This window comes from Harmonia axyridis, chromosome 4, assembly GCF_914767665.1.
Source record: "Harmonia axyridis chromosome 4, icHarAxyr1.1, whole genome shotgun sequence".
Lineage (NCBI taxonomy): Eukaryota > Metazoa > Arthropoda > Insecta > Coleoptera > Coccinellidae > Harmonia > Harmonia axyridis.
Window position 1 is genome coordinate 11,652,692 of NC_059504.1, and position 12,892 is coordinate 11,665,583.

The window sequence follows — 12,892 nt, forward strand, 5'->3', positions numbered from 1 at the left end:
AGTTCCGTATAAAAAGAGAAGATAGTCATTTCAAAGGAAATAACACAATTAATTTTAAAAGTTAAAATTCGATAAATCAATAAAAAAAAAACAAACAAAAGAGAAGTAAATTTCGATATGCCTGACTGTCAGACGAAGCTCTTTTTCGGAGATCAATCTCTCTCAAACGTCTCCTAACCCTCATATGAAATTCTTTGGGAACTGTTCCACCTTTCTCGTTTTTTTTTAATAATGAATAAAAATGAATCTTCTTATTGGAAAAACTTTTGCAACCAGCTTCAACAACATAATCCTTCTTGATACCAGAAACATCTCATTACTTTGATATTCCTCACACGAAAACAGGTAGTGGATTGGAAACAGCGACAATAGAAAATAGAGAACGAGTCTGATTTAAAGATCGATTTGTAAGTTCAGATTGCACGTAGACTCCAAACGATCTCCGTCTCATCTGCCTGTCTGTTTCCTGGTTTGTTTCGACGTGGGAGGAATGTGGGACATCAGTTCGAATTATCCTGCATTTATATGATGGCCAGACATTTGAACAAGGTCGACAGAGTCTTCGTGTTTCCGGATAAGTAGATATATCCAAAGGCATTAGAAGTTTTGTATACACCTGCAAGCAATTATTTTATCAATTTAATTTTTGTCATTTTGAAGGTAATAGTATTATGCCCCTCTCATAGAAGCTCTCGTCCCTATTAGCGGTTTTCGATTGTCACAATCCTCTGTTGAAGCGAATTTTTTAGCAGTAAAATTTTTCGCCATGGACAGAAACAGATGGTAATCATTTAGTACCAATTTAGGACTCTAAGGTGGATTTATAAGAACCTCCCAACCAAGCTCTCGGAGCTTCTAGCGAGTCACTATCGATGTGTGTAGCCTGGCGTTGTACTGATGGAGCACAATTCTCTTATGGGTCAAAACTGGTCGTTTCTGAGGGGTTGCTTTATTCAGACGGTCAAATTGTGTACAGTACAGTTCCGAGTAAACAGTTGTGCCGTAGGGAAGCAACTCCTAGTAGATAATTCCCTGCCAATCCCACCAAACACACACAGCAAAACCTTCCTGGCCGTCAATCCTAGCTTGGCCACCGTTTCCGCCGGCTCACCGCGTTTCGATCACGACCGTTTTAGCTTGACGTTGTCGTAAGTGATCACCACTTTCAAAAATGGGTCGATTTTGTTGCGATTGGCACATGGAAATTCAATCCATGAGGTTGTTTGCGTTAACTTGTGTGGTACCCACACATTCAGCTTCTTCTTGAGACTAGTCGCATGCAAATGGTTTAAAATGGTTTTTTGTGCAATCTTTAGCTCTTGGACAATCGAAACATTGCTTACATGACGATCGGAATCGACAATGTTTATGGTTTTATCGACATTTTCGACAATTGGCCTTCCAGTGCGGAATCGTCGAAATCAAAATTGCGCGTGATTGGCTGTTACAGAATCAGGACCATAAACACAATTTACAATTCCAGCCGCCTGGCCTGCTTTTCTCTTCGTTATCGAAGAAAAACTGTGAAATATAGTGTTTTTTCTCTTTGCTAGTGTCCATCTTTGACGCGCGCTCAAACTGAACTGAGTCAACTTATCACAATACTGTCACAGAAGTTTTTGTTGTACGAAATCTCATTTTTTTTTCTAACGCCGTCTAGTGGAACCAGATCGAACTTATACTACAAGAGATATAGAAAACTGAAGTCATTCATTAGAAAAATTATTAGTAAAAATTTCTTTTTACTACACTTGAAATATCGTTAAATACGAGGCTACTACTTCATGATGACGATGTTATCGTTTTATTTTTGCCGTGAGGTCGCCAAGTCGCCAAAAGCTAATATTTGAAAGAACGATTCCTTCTGGATGCAACGCTCCACTGAGCATATTTATCCAGATAAAAGAAAGAAACACCGCCGAACAAATAGAATGCGATCGGAAATGTCGTTGAACTCTCGATACTTTCGACTCGAAGACAATTCACACATTTCTCCTCGGTGCATTGCACCATTCCCAGCAGCTTTCTTCGGCCGTATTCTGCAATACCTACGCCACGGAAGACGTTCCGTAACTCTTGGGCTTGAAGACCGGTTGGATTCGAACCCAGAATATTCGCCAACGGGCGACAGTCCGTATGTCCAATGCATTTTCGTGTCGTCTCTTTCTTTCGACAGATAAATCCTTGTTTGCGTTGGTTAAACTCCAATAAAGTTCGATGTTATTGCTTGCGATAGAGTCGAAACATGAAACAGCGGAAAGATTGGGGAAAAAAACGTCGAAAAAGTGGTTTCGCTGTGCGAAAGTTTCTTGTATAAGTGATATTTATTGTTGTTCCTGATAAAAACCGGGGTTTTCGTCGAGTAGTCACGTTTTTAGATTTGTTCGAGATAAATGGTTGCGAGGGTGCGGGGAAAAGAACGGATAACAGTAACGCACTCTGATGTAATCAACACTTGAACTGGTTCGGAATTTGCTCTCATGTCGAACAAGTCTGTTAGAATTAGTTGTCAGTTGAACAATGATGAGGTTCACGAGAATAATGCTCTGATTGATTTTGACGAATTCGTTCTGCCAAATTAATGACTTACCGGTTTTTTTTCGTTTATGCCATAGAATAATAAACATAGATAGAGGGAGTATACGCAATTTTTACATCGAATGAAATATATTTATTTGAGTGATTCACGATTAAATATCAAAATTTGAATATTTGGATCCGATATTTTTCCTAATTGTCGAATTAAGCAGAATATTTATCATTTCCTGTATCTACCTGTTGAAATCCAAGGTTTGGCAACTTTTGCTCTCCTAGTGTCATCGGTTGTTTCACGTCGTTTGGCGCGCTTGAAGTCTGTTTCCTGAATTTCTGATATATTTAGGTATTTATTTCAATATATTTTGAGTAGATATGAAACGTTGATTCACTATGGGACATAAGAAGTGCGTTCTTGATGGAGAAACTCGCCGATTGAGTGAAATATGGTATCACTGATATGTTTTCATTTCCGCGCTCTTCATATCAAATTTGATAGTTCATGTTGGGGACAAAATTTGCTTACTGATAATTACATATGCTCTTTCTATCTATGTTGATTACTCTGAGATTCATATTAATATCGAAATGTCCACTTCATCGGTTTTGTAGTCACAGAAAAATTGGGGTAATTTTTACGAAATTCTTCTTGAATTTTCGATAGTTCTGCTGAGCGATCAAAATGAAGTGTTGCACGAGGCCTCATATTGTTATTCTACATCCAAATGCAAATTATCATCAAGATTGAATGTGTAGTTTTGAAATACATTTTAAAAAAATTTCAGACAACATTACAGATATTATGATGAAATCACAAAGCAATCTGTTCAAAAATATAGCTCGTATTTCATTGTACCGTGTTGCTCTCTTTTCTGTTCTTATTTCTGAGGAATAACAAAATCAAATATAAAATCTAGCAGACGATTCATTTCATGAAAGTTGTAATATCAAAGATGGCGTTCAAAAGGAAGAACATGCGTTCACCAAGTCATGAAGTGGTTTGTGTTTTCTTCGAATACGTAGTACGACTCAAGCATAGCCGAATCACGAATTCATAAACATCAACCTTCTGGACGAGTGGTTATTACTCAGTCGAGTCACAAACATTATCCGACCACCAGATAAAAGACTTAAGCGTTAAGTTGTTATTCTTGTTCTTGAAGTCCTCTTGATCCGGTGGTCCCGTTACACGCAAACATGACCTGCCTACCACAATTACTTTCCAGTTATCCTTTTTGATGAGGCTGACGAGAAAGCAAAGGTTGATTCAGTCAGAATGAGGTTTAGTATCAAGCCGTGAAAGAATTGTAAACAATGGGTTTATAACAGGAATCGTGAATCAATTTTCAACATTGGCTCGATCATGAAATGATAATCATAACACTCGACTCAATATGACTCGGGCCTAACCAGCAAAAACACATTTTTCCTTTTTTCCAATATGTTCCTCTTACTTTTCAATACTCTTTCTGAAAAAAGATTTATCTTTGCTTTCGAAATAGTGGTTTTGATAAAACATCACAATCCGACAACGTAATCTAACCTTGTTGGGGACATGTAAAAATTGTGTATACTTTCTATATCTGTGTTTATTACTCTATGATATGAATCAACGATTTCAAGCTCTGTGCAGTATTTCAAACCAACCAAATCATTAGATCCATAGAAAACTGAAGAAGATATATTGCTAAAGAAATACCCGATAATACGCTCTATTAGTGATGACGTCACACACCGCCATTTTAGTTCTCCTATCAGTGTTCGGAATCCAAACAAACAAATTGTCATTCAAATTAGTACGTTGTCGTTGAAGAAATTGGCTTATTTCGATAAATAAGATTATTTAAGGAACGATTTTACTATTAATTGATAGACAGAAGGAACGAGATTAATGCCAGTAAGTTCGAACTTGAAGTTCAACTAATAAACACGGCTTTTTACAAAATCTGGGGAATGATACAGGATTCAAACTTATTGGTATTAACCTCGTTCCTTCTGTCTATCAATTAATACTGAAATCGTTCCTCAAATACTCTTATTTATGAAAATAAGCCAATTCCTTCAACGATACCGTACTAATTTGAATCACAATTTATTTGTTTGGATTCCGAACACTGACAGGAGAAACCAAAAATGGCGGTGTGTGACGTCACACTTATAGAGCGTATACCAGCTTCTTGCAAAATTTCTTATCAATAGAGGCAACAAAACACACAGAAGAATATCTCAGATGTAATATGCGCATATATACCTATAGACAATTCTGTTGCCTCCAAGGGCGAAATTGTCTCATGAATGAACAAGAGTTCAAAAGCTCCTGGCTTCACGTCAGTGCCTTCCTCATTTCTATGTTGACCTCCCCCATACAGCTCGATATTCATCAAACGTATCTGCTGTTTTTTTTGGTCCATATCAAAACAGATATTTCTCCCCGAAGATGCGTAGATCGTCGAGACGCTTATGTCATCCAAAATTCATCCCATGAATAAATCATGAATTTTTTTCCATGTACAAATCGATCCCTCCTACGTAACGATGACTGAAACGAGAGTGGGAGAGAGAAAGAAAACCGAGGAAACCGGTATATTTTTTTTTCTCGAGAAGAAATCATTACGTAGGAATTAATGGATAGCCCTTCTGTCTGTGGCCACCTAAAAACGGATCAAATGCCCTCTTTCAGGATGTATTTATTCGGAAGGTCTCATTAACTTTCAAACCGCTGGAATAATTCATCACCGACTGGGATGATATTCGAGAAAAACTTGGAGGTTATGGAAGTTTGAATCGATGATGTAAGCATGATAATATGTTGAGTGTACGCTTCTTGCTGTTGGGAACATTGCAGAAATTATGTAAATTTTTCAATGTTATTCTTCGATATACTTTTTGTCTCCAAATAATATTTTTGCTATGAGAGTTATTTATGTGTACAAATTATATGAAGTAAGACGAGGTTAAGTTTTTCCTATTGATCCTTATGAAAAATGCAAAAGGTGTCGCTTTATATTATTGTTGTCTGCATGAATTTCTTGAATACTTTGGTTCTATAGTAAAGTCAAAATACTCCTTATTATTATTTTGGCGAGACAGTGATTTTGAGCACAGTCATTTTACTCATATCTTCCAGGAAATATCAGAACATATCAACAATTACATGATATTGTTAGGAGTGACGTCAAGAAAGCAGAAATGTCGAAGTGAAGAACAATAATACTGATAACATTATGCAAAAAGAAGATTGTAATTTAGTATCACCAAAACCATCCTTAGGAATGAACTTACAGAGAAACAGTTAATTGGTATAGATGACACTGAAGTTGTAGTAGCCTCACTCTAAATAACAGATACTTAATAAGCCTCTTACGAACGTTTCGACAACAATGTTGTCAAGTTCAGAAACATTAAATTACAGTGTGGGTAACTTTTTAATTCTGAAGATGACAACATTGTTGTCGAAAAATTTGTTAGACGTGTATGAAGAGTCTGTAGATAGAGTGTGGTTACTACGACTACAGTATAATATTATGACCACTGTGAACTTGAAAGGAATATAATATTATAGACTAGGTTCGTGATACCTTTCATAAACACCGATTTAAGTCAACCTGCTTAGTGAACTTTGTTGATTACCCTATATTTGAACATCGTGGGTTTCTAGTCCTCGATAAACTTCTTGAACATTCTGGCAAAAAAGTGATGATTTTTTATTTTATTGAAAAAATTCAATTATATCAATAGACGACGATATATTCAAAATTTCAAAAAAATAGGTAGTTAATGAAACAATAACTAAAATTTCACACTCATTTGGTTTGGTGGTGAAAATAAAAATAATAAAAAAATGGAGGAGAGGTCATTCTTAAGTTAGCCTAAAGCGCAAAGACAGCAATTAATATGCCATATTGTAAAATTCAGAGGTTTTTTTCAGATTAATAGCATCAAATTTTTATTCAGAGGCTAATGAATAAATCTCCCAGCTGTAAAACGAAGAACGGCCTTCCTAACAAAAAAAAAAAAAAAAAATTGAGAAAACCCAGAGTGGCGTGTAGCCCACGCAAATTGCCTTATTGTTTCGTTGCCTGGAGCTGCCTCAATTGAAATAACTCGAGCTCAGGCCCCCATAAAGACTTTGACTTTTGCCTTCAAACGAAATTAATATTAATTTCTCCCGCTGGAAGCCGGAAAAGAGAAATCCAAGAGCGCGACACCGAACGGTCGGGCGTATAGACGGCCCACCTTCCCCATTAATATGGCAATTTATATTTAAATTATGTCCCCCGCAAATTTGCCATCCCGGCGCGCCTCCCCTGGAGCGCCCCCTCTCCGATCGCTATCTATAATAAATTTCAAATATTTAAAGTTTACCGTACCGAGGGGACCCGGTGCCGTAACAATAATTTCGCGCACCGAAAAGGAGGAGAGTCAGACTTTGCAGATTTGCGGATAAATGGAGGGGGTTAATAGGGGTATTTTCGTGTGTTAGCGAATGGTGTAGGGGTAAGACAACGGGTATTCGATTAAGGATAAAGTACACTACTAATTTTACATAATGGTTTAGCATTTTCATCTCGAATTATTATTCCGATGTGTCAGTAATCTCGCTACCATAGGTTCGATTCCGAACAGGTAGAACTTTTCTTTTTTGTCAAATACTTTTTATTGATAAATTTGAGGATTTGTAAAATATTCTAAACCCAAAAAGATACCTACACGCCGTATAACAGACCAGTGATGAAGATTGTGCTTGTAATGTTGGTGATAAAGCATTTGTTTCCGAAGGGGGGCATATTGAAAAATTCCGAAATTGAGATAGAACCTTGGGGTAAAAAATATTGTATTCAGTATAATTGAGACATTTCACATTATTACATGTACAAATTATTATTCTGCGTAGACTATTCCTATAAATATGAATTTTACAAAGTTTAGTTCCTTCATTTTTTGCCTCAAAAATCAGTGAAGTGGAGATTCTACTAGAAGGAGGATGAAACCTCACCTGGTGACGGAAAGCCTCGCCATCACTAGCAAATGCAATAAACTCTTTGGACAAGATACTTGTAGAAGTGAGGTAAGCTCCTTGAAGCCATCGCACTGAAATTTATCTTTCGTAGGCAACAATTAGATCCATTTCATCAACATTCAAGTATCCAGTTTTGTTTTCAACAGAAACGAAATGCAAAATTTATAAGGAATTAATAACACTAATAATGACTTATACCTCTGAAACTCAACCAGAACATATAAGACTGGATGGATACTGAAAACGGCAAAGATGATGATACCCAAAAGAAATGCTGGAAAAACATTGTTGGACAGAGAACGAATCGAAACCATCAGGGAAACATGCAAGATAAAGGATATTTACAGCTGGATACTGGATAGGAAGGTCGAATGGAATCAACATATCAATCGAATAGATGAGAGACGAATTGTGAAAATTGCACGAGACAAACACATTTGGGTCGCAGAAGTGTTGTGCGACCAAGGAAGGGATGGAGTGACCAACTCAAAACCAGACTAGGCATGGTGTCAAAAAAAAACAGGCAATTCAACCTAATTGGATGAATGAAGGAGAAGAGCAACATTTTTTAACACAAAGATGTCATCAAAGCAGTTCCAGATAAAAATTTACCTGTCTTCCTAAAATCTCATATCCGACTAGACTGTTTTATGACGGTCTCTCCGTAAGTTGTGCTAATATCAACTGGACCTTTTCCAAAAAAGACAAAATCCCTCCCTTCATATCTTCCTGTAGATTAAATACGGGAAAACTTCTTGATCATAATCAGCGTCCTGGCATGAACGCTCGCCGGCATCAACGCTTTATTCATCCTTTTGCCCGCTATTTACACAGCCATGGAAGTATTAAAGAGCAATTCCCGGGCACTATGTGAGAAACCCGAGCTAAACACCAGCAGTTCAAGATTATGAACATCCCGTTTCGCCTGGATGCTCTCTGGCTTTTCTTTCGCGACTGAAACGAAGCGCCAACTTCATTTTCATATCCGACCATTCGTATTTAAACGAGAACACGAAATACGGGGCTGTGCAACAATAAAATCGGGCTATGTAAAACCTAGTGGTCATTTCCATTTCGAATGCGGCAGTTGAATTTGAGAATCTCCATGATCTGGCTATTGTTGTATGTTTTGTGCCTTTTACTGTATTTCTTCATTTCGTAGAATGCCGTTCACACTAGTATTTTTCATGTTTTTGGCCAGAAGAGCGTAATTTCTTCTTGAAACATGCATCATAATCCTTAATGTACAAGAAACATTGAAAGGTGACTGCAAAAGCCTGAATCAATTCATTATAATCGTGTTTTTTTAGTTGCAAGAGAAGTTTCAATGCTTGTTGTCTATGGTTTGACAGTTGAGAATGTCATTTGTGTTGGCATTTCTCTTCAGTAAGCTCCTTCGTCGCTCGTTTTCGAATTTCGCATTCTTGTTGGAATAGGAGCCCATTCTGCAACTTGTTTTAGAATATACTATTACAGTTCTCAAGCTCTTGAAAAAAAAACGCCCGTTATTTATATTCTGGTATCAATTAATTCTACTCGATTCGTCACTTGTTTCTTCTTCTTCTTTTCTCAACAACTGCCTGTTTGGACACCAACTGGCTCTTGGGGATCCAGGGCAGCAATCATGGGCTCAGCATCTCTGCTATGTACCCAAACTCGATAATTCTGATCTAAACAGCGGCTCAGCTCCTGGAGCAGCAGGAATCTGGGCAGGTCCCACACCAAACCGCTTCTGAATATTCAAAAAGGCATCAATATAGCAAACTGAGGCATGGGCAAACAATCAAGCGCTCCTAAGAGCAAGGATCGGATCATAGGTACAAGCAACATCGTCACTTGTTTGTGATCATTTGAAATGTCAAATAAAAATGTCAACAACAATTGTGAGTAATCCTGTCACAAAAATTAATTACCAACATTGCTAGTAATGATGCAGGTTTAATAATAAAGTAACGCTTTAAAGCACTTCCAGTGTAAACTCGGTGTTTGCTTCATAAGTTCACTCATACACTTGCATAATTATATACCATTATTGACAAGATTTCATTTCCTCTACATCGCGACCAATTTAAAAATTACGTTCCAATTATCCCACTCCCTAGCATCTGTGAAAGATTGCTGACAGATTGCACGGCTCGGTCTCACAACATCTTATTGCACAGGTGAGGTATTTACCGTCGAAGGCAGATTCCATTCGTTGGAAGCGCACCTCGCATGAACTCATTACCAATCTGCTTTCTTAATTCAATTACTCAGTCGACGGGGGCTTGTTCATCAATTGCCAAATTTGTTTAGGCAATTGCGCAAGCGGTCGTCTTATCACAAGCGCGACAAATTGCTCGGGTGAAACAATCGAGATTTCGTCATAATGGACATTAGTCAACAATAATGGCGTAACAAGGATCCACTTCTGAAGCACAATACGGCCATTGTTCGAGTTTTGATCGGTCATTTCGTCGATCGGGAAACTGTTTAGTCGTTTCATTATCGAATTTCGAAAGGGGATCAGGTCTAGCCTGGTTATATCACCAACAGGGCTGTCGGGATTTTTTTTTTGGTTTGGTCACTGTTGAACAATTAACAATGTTCATAGACTTCGTTATTCATCTTGAGGAATGATAAGAGAGAAACTTCCAAAATCAAATTAGATTATAGAATTCATAATAGACGGATTATTTAAATGAATAGTTTTTGTTATACAGATGAGCAAGAAGGATCTAGCCGGATAGGTAGATTTTTAGGTAGACAGTTAGTATAGGTCTCAGAGTAATAAAGAGAGAGCATTATTTCATTTTCAGTAGGCAAATTTTGTCTCCAACATGAACTATCTTATTTGCAAGAAGCGCGCGGAAATGAAAACATAACAGTGATACGATATTTCACTCAATTCGCGAGTTTCTCCAAAAAGAACTCACTTCTTATGTCCCATAGTGAATCAACGTTTCATTAACTCAAAATATATTGAAATAAATACCTAAATATATCAAAAATTCAGAAAACAAACTTTAAGCACGCCAAACGACTTGAAACAACCGATGACAGTAGGAGAGCAAAAGTTGCCAAACCTTGGATTTCAGCAGGTTTATACAGAAAATAATAAATATTCTGCTTATTATAAATTCGACAATTAGGAAAAATATCGGATTTCTAATATTCAAATTTACATATTTAATTGAGAATCACTCAAATAAATATATTTCATTCAATATAATATAAATTCATAATGATATAGTAAAATTATGGATTTGAAAATATATCACCTTCAGACAACGTAATCTAACCATGTTGGTGACATGAAAAAATTGGGTTTACTCCCTCTATCTTTGTTTATTACTCTATGGTCATAATCAATTGAATTTCTCCAAGCATGTTCAAACTCTTCACTTCACCTCGAGCTGTTAACTGTTTTTCAACTCTTCGATCAACTTCTAAGTAATGGACGTAAGTGTTAGTGTTAGATAATTTGGGAATGATAAAAGAACGTAAATCTATAAGTTTTCACTTTGTTCAATGAAGTCCATGACATCCTCGAACTGTTTTGTAAGTTCCCTTCAAATTGCAGATATCTCTGGTGTATTATCGGATTTAAAACAACGTTATGAATGTGACAAAAATGATCAACATATTATCTAACGAATGATTTATGATATAAAGGGTTATTGAACGTTTAAGTGGAGTTAGCAGATAGTTATTATTATCATTATTGGATAGCTCATTAGAACTCATATCGGAAATAATTGGAATTCATGCAGAATTCCAACTTTCCAATGAGCTTGTTCAACTAATGAACACTCATTACCCATTTCAATACACAAATTATAAATTTTACATAAAGGAAATGATTTTATTTCTCTACACATTACAAAACGTGAAATTTGCTAAGGTTCAATATTTGTTTCTCGTTTCAATTTACCACTGAATCAACTGTCTGTATTCGGCAATGGCTTCCAAACCTCGAATATTTTCCCAATTTCACGTCGAAGTTTCCATCGCACAGGAAAATAATATCACCGCCATATAACTGAATGAATTTTCGAAGGTCCTCCGAGCTCTGGTCGTAAAATATAACGACCCACAGCGATTCCTCTACGGAGTTTCGAAAAGAGAGAGAAAAAACGACGACCTCCGGTCATTTTGCGTTATTAGCGTCTGCCAGAAAGCGCCCTCTCGCGCCAGATATAGAAAATATCGCCCGAGCATCATCACTGGATGCAGAACGTAATGTGCCCATCAATAAGGTTATTACAAGAGAGATACGATACAGTATCGCGGACGACAATTTCCTCCATCGAACACCTTCGTTATTTTCCACCACAGAGTTCAACGCTCCGTCAGTGTCGCCAACCTAGAAATAACAACCGTCGGTGTTGGTGGTGGTAGCAGCATTGTTTCCGGATAAGTAGGGAGATGGACTCTCAGATGGCTCGTCTCCTGTGCCGTATCTGGTCTCCGAAGGATGCATCTAAGTGGAAATCCTGATTATCGGATGGCGAATGTTCGCCTCGCGTACCTCTACTTCTTCTCATTATCGTGTCAGGCTCACGTTCCTACGACTGATACGGGACTGCAGTCCTCGTGGGGGCACGTGCCTTTGCACGTGGGTTTGGTTGTTGCGGTTGTGGGCTTCGCGCGTCTGGATATTCATTGAATATGATCCCGCCGTCGGTCTTTGTATTCCCTGGTTGTTCGGTAATGTGATATCCAACCTGCTGTTCGAAAAAAGGAGAGAAAAGAAAGGAGCTTTGGAGTTCTTGTTCATCCAGTTATGAATCACGTCAAATGTAGGTGACGAGAACCATAGAATTGTATAATGTCAAGTTCTCGTCAAATGTCATTTTTGACGGTTTGTCTGAATTAAAAAAAAACCATAGAGTAATATACATATATAGAGGGTATAAACGCAATTTTTACATGTCTCCCACATGGTTAGATTACGTTGTCGGATTGTGATATATTTTCAAATCCACATTTTTTTATATCGTTATGAATGTATATTATATTGAATGAAATATATTTATTTGAGTGAATACCGATTAAACATGCAAATCATGAATATTTGGAATCCGATATTTTTCCTAATTTCGAATTTATGATTAGCAGAATATTTATTTTTTTCTGTATTCACCTGTTGAAATCCAATTTGGCAACTTTTGCTCTCCTAGTGTTATCGGTTGTTTTACGTCGTTTGGCGCACTTGAAATTTGTTTGCTGAATTTTTTATATATTCAGGTATTTATTTCAATATATTTTGAGTTAATATGAAACGTTGATTCACTATGGGACATAAGAAGTGCGTTCCTTGTGGAGAAACTTGCGAATTGAATGAAATGTCGTGTC

The 12,892-nt window shown here is 37.1% G+C and overlaps 1 protein-coding gene across 2 annotated transcripts in view; it reads left to right on the plus strand.

The window, feature by feature from the left end:
* The window catches only part of LOC123679270 (tribbles homolog 2), a 200,993-nt gene that overhangs the window by 159,832 nt on the left and 28,269 nt on the right, over positions 1–12,892 (plus strand). The gene's annotated exons all lie outside the window — the stretch shown is intronic.